Below are 9,099 nucleotides of genomic sequence, written 5' to 3'. Positions count from 1 at the left end.
GCCAAGGGTGGCTCAGCCAGTTATTAGGTTTAAGAGGAAAAGCTTTTTCACACAGGCACAGGTAGGCTTGGATAGCTTGTTTCCTTAATAAATACATTTTGATGATTAGAAATATTTATTGTGACAAATATGGAAGGAACTCACACAAAAAACACCAAATCAAGAAGAGGACAGGATTTTTCCATGGCACTGTATAGATGTGCATTTGATTTAGTGGCTTATTAACTCTACTTGTTATCATGTCTGTCCACGGGAATCCTGAATCCTTGTCTATCAGTGTCTCTAAACAGCTCAGGCTCTCTTCAATAATCCAACTTTAGAAGAGACACTTTTGCTGGTTGAGAAATAGAATGGTTTCATTTAACCATCTTCTCTCACCAGCCAGTTGGAACCTTTTGTTCTCTTCAGTATCTTTGGTTTAATTTAATTTCAACGTTGACTGATTTTGAAGAGTGGTGTTGTGTGCTTTGGCTTAACGTTGCCCATGCTGTCAGAATGGGTAATCAGCTTTCTAAATGTGAGAAAAACCCACGGGAGTCTAGCCACACACAAAACGTCACTACCATGCAAAATAATCCTGGATCTGAACGGCTTAGTCAGTGTGGTTTAATTGCATATACGTTGCTCTGCAAACAAGGGCATGCAAACTCTCTTCTGAACTACAAAAAAAAGTTGTTGTTGAGGGAAGGAAACAATCCACAGCCTGCCAAGTCTGTGTCATGATGTGAAAACCCGGTAGATTTGCAAGTTGCTTTGTCGACTCTAACAAAACTACCCGACACCGTAAAGCTGACATTGTGGGAGAAAAAAGGATGACTCAACCTTACTGTTGTACAATTTGTTTTGGTCACAGTGGTAAACCTAGCTTGAAGGTGGGAAATGGAAAAAGGAGGTGCTACCAGTTAATTTGCTTTGTGCAGGGACCTTAGCTTTGTAGTGACTTGGTTTAAAAAATAAATAAATAAATGCAGTGAGAGAATGCTGCACAGAATCCTCTGACAATCAAAGATTTACTCCAGGCCATGGTTGGTGTTGTTACTTGTTAGGCATGACACGAATATTTGTGATGGAGTGAGTCAGCAAGTTTCATCTTTTGATGCGAGAATAAAAATGTTTAATACTGTGTTGTATTGTTATTGGAGGTTCTAAATCTTTGTTTTTTGTTGTGCCTTCTCAAATTTATGGTGTGGCTGCTCAGGGAAGATCCACGCAAGCTTAACTTTATAAAGAACAAATGTTGACAGTGGTGAATCTTTTCACTTCCAAGAATCTATAAGTCTGTGTAAAGGTCTCAGTTTCGGTTCAGAGCTGATACTTGATTTAATAAATCAACGTGACATGTTTTTTAGATTGTGTTCTATGTCAGAACAGCTGTAGATGAAGTGAATATAATATGATAATCCAGATGATTTGGGATTTATGTTTTTAAAAAAAATATTATAATGTTCGTGCAAAGTTTTGTTCAGTCTCCCACTCATTAAGGAGACAACTATATACAGACATATATACATATGGCTGATAGGATGAAGTATAAGACTTTACATGTGTTACATAGCTACTCATCAAGTTGTTTTTTTCGTGGTCAAATGAGTCTCGTTTCTGCTGCAAAAACAGATGCAGGGGTTGGATTTTGGTGTAAACAGCATGAAAGTATGTCCATCTTGCCATCACTTCCTCCAGCACCCGATAGTGTAAGAGTGTGTAGGGGATATTTTCTTGTGACCCTTTGGACCACTTGATACAAAGTAAGCATCATTTAAACATCACAACCTACCCATCCCTTTATGATCACAGACTGCTCAGAGTCAGATAACACTGAATGTGATTAGCTCAAATAATCCTAAATGTCATAATCCTTGGTGTTGTTATCTAGTCTTTAGGTTTCTCTTATCATGCCTCACCTGTGTTCCACGTCACGCGTTTAGTGTTTAGTCATTATGTTGTCGATCTCTCGTCCGTTTCTCACCAGTCTCGGTATCAAGCTTGTGAGTTTGTTATTTCCTGTTTTATTTTGATAGTCTCTCGTCCTGTGTGCGGTGTATTGTGTTTTGCTTCCTTTGTCTCTTTAGTGAGTAATTAGTTCCAGCTGTGTTCCCACCTGTTGCCCATCCTCTCGTTATCTGTGTGTGTGTATTCATGTCCTCTGCTCATTGTGTTGTCCCCTTAATCTGTGTGTTTTGCCTTGAGTCTCCACGTCTCCTAGTTTTGTGCCTTACAGAGTTTAGTTTTGTTTCAGAGTCCTGCCTTACCTGTCACACAGCCGTAGCTGACATCAAATAGGTTTTTTGAGCATTGTCATAAGTTCACTGTACTCACAAAGCGTCCACAGTATACCAGATCTTAATCTAATAGAGTACCTCTGCGATGCGGTGAAACAGAAGATTAGCATCATGGAAAATTTGCAGCAACTGTGTGATGCTATCATGTCAATATGAACCAGAATCACCAAAGAATATTTCCACCACCTTGTTGAATCTAAGTCATGATAAATGATAAAAGGATCAAACCCACTGCTAGCAAGGTGTACCTTATAAAATGTCAGTTGAGCTTATATAAATGTAGAATTTAACTTTATTGTTGAATAAGAAAAAAACAAAACAAAAAGTAAATTGTTGTAAGACAGCATAATGATGTTCTGATTGTATTATGAAGATTCTGAAGACAATACATCTTCTGTACAAGCTAAAGGGCTGCATTATTTCCCAGTTTCTTTACCCAAAAGGACTGAATAAAAAACTTGTTCTTTGGGGTCAGGGTTTATAAAAAGACAGTGATATCATTATTTATAGCCTTGGCAGATGTTTTGAGGAATAGATCTCTTTATCGTGCAAATCCAGACAAACAGCCAAAGATATAACAAGAGACAACTGACTTTTGAGACCTGAAAAAAATGCAGCCCTTAAATTCCTCCCTGAAAATGCAATAATGAGGACAAATGCACTCGTAACATGGAGGACACCTTATTCCTTTCGGAGGACACATTTATGACTCCCTTATAATTCAATACCCAAGGTGAAGTGAAGATCAGTAAAATATTGCACTGGCTACAGGCTAGGAGGTGGTTTGGGCCTTAGAATTGTCACATTTTGATTTGTGTATCCTCAGAGAAGCCCAGAAGGGGCTTGCATTCATTTACGAATTATTCTGTTGTGATGCATTTTGTCTTTTATCCACGTCCAATATACTTGCTTTCCTGGGAAGAAAGATGGATAGTAGTTGTCAACCCAGGATGACGCATGGGGCCTGAGGTAAATTCTGCCACTAGCCTGTATCTTCCCCGGTTCTCCAAGGTGCCTGCTTCAAATTCACAACTCTCACTAATGTTGTGTTAAAAATGACAAGGCCGCCATTGAAAAATCTCACAGCCAGGTTTGCTGCATATTGGCTGTCTTTACTCTAATAATCATTGATTTACTTAATGGATTAATGTTTGCTCCTACATGGACTGAGGCACAGATCTGCAGCACATTTCCATTTAGCTGAGCCGGAGCAATTTAAATGAGAAAACAAGCTTTGGCTCAGTGACCCAGGCCTGTTTTCTCCCTGCTCAGAATGGGACAGACAGTGTTATTAAGCAAAGAGTAAATTAGCATGTCACATACATACAGCATACAGTAGTACACATTAAATTACTTAATGGCTTATATACCATTAAGTTCAGTATCTTTCTTTTTGCTTTCTTTTTTACTGACCCACCACCAAAGTGGTCATGCTGAATGATTTTACAGGCAGCATGTTCATGGCTTCTCCAGACCATTTTAACGTCCGTCACATGTACTCAGGGTGAACCTCCTCTGTGAAAAGAACAGGGCCCCAGTGGTGGACCAGTGGTGCCAGTTCTGGTATTCTATTGCACATCCCAGTTGAGCTCTACAGTGCCAGGCAGCGAGCACAGGGCCCACTAGAGGATGTCGGGGCCTCGGGCCACCCTCACCCTCTGACTGTTTAGTTAAAGATCTGTTAGATTTCTGGCAGTGTTCATCCTGTTCCTCTTTGCACAAAGGAGCAGATACCGGTCTTGCTGATGAGTTAAGGATGTCAGGAGAGCTGCCCCATCTCCTGGATTCTCATCCCTGTGCTCAGACCATGGGAGGGAGACACAGAAACATCCTTGTGATGGCACATGTTGATGTGATATCCCAGAGGACCTGGACTATCTGTCCAACCTCTGTATGGATCCAGGCACTGCCTGATTCTACCATTAGTGACACCGACCCTAATTGTTGCCCCTTTACTGCACTTGTTGTTAATTTCATTTACAACAAGGCAGCTGAAACTGACTAACAACTCCCTCTACTACTTAACTGACCAGATCAATATCCCAGAAGTTTAACTGAGTTGATGCTATACTTTAATTAGAAAGTGTCCATTTTATTTCTGAGCAGTGCATTTGAGAGACAGACACAGAAACACATAGTTTTGTTGTGGTTGTCACAAGTGTGTTCGTGGATGTCAGTCAGGAAAATCCTCCTAATTTCTCAAACGTCTTTGTAGTCTGATAATCCCATCAAATTCTGTCAATATCCAGGAGAATGGGGCTGAGATGTAGTCATTAAGGTACCACTATTTAACCTTTATGGTACATAAAATGTGGCCAATAAAAAGCACGTCTGCTGCTAGCAAGAGAGAGAGTTTTATTCATGACTTCAGCTCACCATAAATAGAATTTAGACTATAACTAGATAGATATCAACCCAAATCTGTAAAATATTTTAGGTGAAAACATTTGCTTGGCTCTTTTTCACATTTTTTTCCCCTTTGAGCTGCCCAGCTCATTCAGGATAGAGACCAGGGAGATCCACACAGCAACAATTTTCACTGAGTAAAATCAGAGTAGGTGAAAAAAAACCCCCCACACAACTGATGAATTAGTGCTAACCTAAGACTACGTGGTTTAAAGTAGGGATAAAAGCAATATTGGGTGTCTGAAAGACACCAGCATTTCAGCAGGATAGAGACACATGTTGGGAAACAACTAGCTTATATAAAATCTCAAACAGCAGAGTCATTGTTTTTTTATGAGGTGGAATTAGAAACAGTATAGAAGGACAGAGCCAAAGGAACGCCCAACAATCACCACTCAAATGAAGCCTAGTTCAATCGCAAGGCCTAAATTTCTACCAAGCCTAATCAGTTTCTATATGCGAAAAATGGCCCAGCCATTTCACTCTGTACAGTGTCCTCACGACTCATTTCAAAGGGTGCAATGATGGGTATAAACTCGTGTCTATATGCAAGCATGCATCTGCACACATTCAAAAAAATCTGTGTGCAATGTTGAACTGCAGATTAAACCACTACCACCCTTTTCTTCATGTGTTATATAACTTTTAAGTGTGTGAAAAAGGTCTGAAAGTTACAAAGTTCTTGCCGAAGGCAGTTATTGCTTCCCTGAGAAAGCACTGCATTGCGAACTCCTTGTAACAGCTCATTTGTAGTCCAGGCTTTTCTTCCATAACTCATCTACTTTACCATGTAACACATTTGCGTAACCCTACTGGCTGGTCCCACACACCCTCCAAACAAATGGGCAGCTGCTTGCCAGACCATTTTTTTTTATCACTTAACTCAAGTGATAAAAAAAATGGTCTGGCAAGCAGCTTCTGCTATGATAACTCAAAGCACAAAAGCATAGACTGCATTAAACATCAAAACATCCCGGCTCAGTAAAGACCAAACCAATGGAACCAACAGTCAACTGAGCACGATAGTCTATGAAAGACTTCGAAGACTGCACACATAACTGGAAATAACAAGACATAACGAAGATCCAGATTAAACACAGGACTGCATAACATGATGTTCATGGTGTTCTGTTGTTGTGATCACTTTTTATGGTTAGACTACCACATCATGAATTTCATGTCATTTATGCTTCACATAGCTACAAAGTTTCAGTTGCATCTAAATATTGTTTTATTATTGCTGTTTCACTGACACTGTTGGCATTACTGTTTGCAGTAAGGAAACTCAAAGCTCCCACTTCACATGTGTTCACCACCTCTGTGTGAGCACACGAAACACATAATGACAGAACTCCATGAACTTATTTCTTACATTTGCTCCAACTTATTGCAAACATTTTGTGTATTTTGAATTTTGAGTAAATGCTGTTAATGTGTTGATATTTTACTTTAACGCTCCCCCCAAAAAGTTACTAGTTTGGAATTTTGCATTAGTTTCCTATTTTATTTATTTATTTACGTTTTCAATACAGTTTTGAGGGGTTTTTTTTCCATTTTCAGTGCAATTTAATTATACATGCTATTTACCAGGAGCAAGAGCAAGTTTTGAATAAGTACTTTAATACAAACACTGAGATTTTTGTGTGACATCCCAGCCTCAATATTCATAATACTAAAGCTGCCTCGTGCTGGTTGCCCTGAAAAATTTGACCAAGTTAACAGCAACTAAAAACATTTCCTGCGTGTCTTCTTGTTGTTTCAGCTTTGTCAATACAAAAATACCCTTAGTTAGTTTTTTAAGTCTATTTTTTTATTTTTAACTTGGTTTAAAATAAGTTTTAGTATTAGTTACTGTATAAAGTTGTTGATACTCTTTACTAGCTTTATATATACAACACAAGAAGCAAAAGGCACTTGAGAAACTTCTACAAAACCTAAACTCGTACATGGACTCAAGACACCCAGGCTAGACCCAGGAAGAGTAACAAACATGACAGAGCTGAAGGAACGGGACCGAGGGATGGAGAGGGCAACAAACAAGATAAAAACCAAGGACTACAAAAACAAAGCACAAGAGAATACTAAACACAAAGACTAAGACAACTTATATTAAAGAAATAAACAAGTCCAGAACCAAACTTAAACTACTGGGTCAATGAACCAGGACCAGGATGGCAGTATTTCGTATATGTCCATGCTACTGTGCTGTTTGGTCTATGATTTTAGTCTCTTAGGTTGTTTCTAGGCAACATGATGGCATCATAATATATCAATCATAGATCAAAGTTTTGTGGATATGAATTACATTCAATTATCATGAAATAAAACGATAAAATGGTTTTATAAGGTGCCACAGATGGGGTCATTTTAGCTCAAAGGTAGTTGGCTGCTAGATAAGGCAATGATATGAAGGTATTGGATATACAATAGATAAGGGGGATGTACCTGTGTGCCAAGAGGAGTTTACGGACAATAATTTAAAAAAAAAATTGTAAAATATGTATCTTAGTATCTCACTATTTTATGAATGATTCGATTAAAACACACATACCTGCATCTTTCCCCCACAAAGCTGACGAATCTTCCACTGTCTTAAATCCTGTTTCTGTCACTTGTGCAGCCGCTCAGCTGTTCCGTCTCATTACCGTTTCCCCAGAAAAACTTCTGTTTTTTAAAAAAATTTACTTCCACTGTGTTTTGTGTGCTTTTACTAGTTTAAGAGACAAATCTACATATCTTAAAATAGTGGGAGCAAAACAAAGCAAAGCTCTTGGAAAAGCATATGAATCTGCAAATGAGCATAACATAGGCACTTTAAAAAGACTCATCTCTTTAAGGATACAACCTCACTCTTCTGCTCCAGTTGCTCTCAGTAATACTGGCTCCTCAAATTGTTTCAAACCTATTATTCCTCACCTGCCTGTGAAGTATTACTATTGAGCTTTTTTTGCTTTTGGTCTTCACTCGCCTGCTCAAACACGGGATTTTGAATGTGTCAGCCAGCTAAAATGCCATCTCGTGGTTGAATGGACAAGGTGTATTAGCTTGGCCTGAAGCCTTCCTGTAGTCACAGACTGCACATTGCTCCTCTAGGCAGAGTGATCCTCCACTTCTCACTGGCTACTCTTTTTGTTTCAATACTTTCGTTAAAACAGAAAGCCAATCACGGCCAGCTCAGTTTCTGTCAACTTGTCTGTAATTACAACAAAGTCTGCTACGAGACGCCAGGAATGAAATAATTTTGTTAATCTCTGACTGACTCACAAAAAAAATAGAGACTCTTTAATAAAGACTCTGTAATGACGCCGCTCAAGCAACTTTTACTGGATATCTTCCCAAAGCCGATGAGTCACACATCACATGTTAGAGTTTCTTAGAAGCAGCGAGAACTTAGATGTTTAAGTTTATACAAAAACTCTAAAACCAATAAACCAGGTTAATCGGCTAAAGTCAGGTGTGTTTGCGCTGCCACGATAACATACCTCGATTTATAATTATTCTTTAATTGCAGAGCCACTGTTGGGTTTTCTGATGTGCCTCATTCATGTGACAGCTGATGATCAGGGATCTGTGGTTGTAATGCATTATTCAAGCAACATAATATCTGCATCAAGAAATCCGGTCCACATCAACAATCCTGTGTTGGAATAAGACTCTGTGAAGGGCAGAACGCATTGTGTGCTTGCAATATAAAGCAGCCACGGCCTATATGCATTTCACCAATAGATTCCCATCTCATCCAAGTATTAATGCTGTTCCAGCTGTTTTCCCCTTTTGACTCGCTGCACTCAAACACCTCCACCTCCTGCTAAAATTATAATGATCTAGTGTTAATTGATGGGTTTGGATAATGTCATGGCAATAGGCCAGGCATGCACCATGCAAATCACATTACCAATCAAGCCAAGGGTCTTCGCCTCAAGACACATGGTAGATGAGTTTTATATTTAAAACAAACAAAAAAATTCTCATTAATTTACGAAAAGGGCACACATCACAAAACCATTATTTGCCCATTAGCGAGTTTGTTGTTTAGAAGAATCTATTTTCTGCTATAGTTTTTCAGAGAGTATACATTCAAGCCTGTTGTGGTTAATTAAATTGTTCAGCTTCTGTCGTATGTTCTTGATGAGCCTAAAGGAGCTTTATATATATTAAAAAAGGCATTAATGCAGAAGTCAAAGAATGTATTTTTTTTTAATCCAATTTGTGCTGGATAAGGTTACTGTGTATAATTATTTTTAATGGAAGCATATCAGCTTCTAGGTTCCCAATGATTACCACTTTGCTTTAAATTCCCTGTGTTAATGTAAGAGAAGTGGTCCATTTACCTGCTGGCTGTTTTCTATCTTTAGCATTTCTTTTGAACTTGTTCTTAATCTGTGTGTCTGGAAACTATGCAGCTCTGTTTGTT

This window comes from Oreochromis aureus, linkage group 11 (genome assembly GCF_013358895.1).
Source record: "Oreochromis aureus strain Israel breed Guangdong linkage group 11, ZZ_aureus, whole genome shotgun sequence".
NCBI lineage: Eukaryota > Metazoa > Chordata > Actinopteri > Cichliformes > Cichlidae > Oreochromis > Oreochromis aureus.
This window is presented reverse-complemented; position numbering follows the sequence as displayed.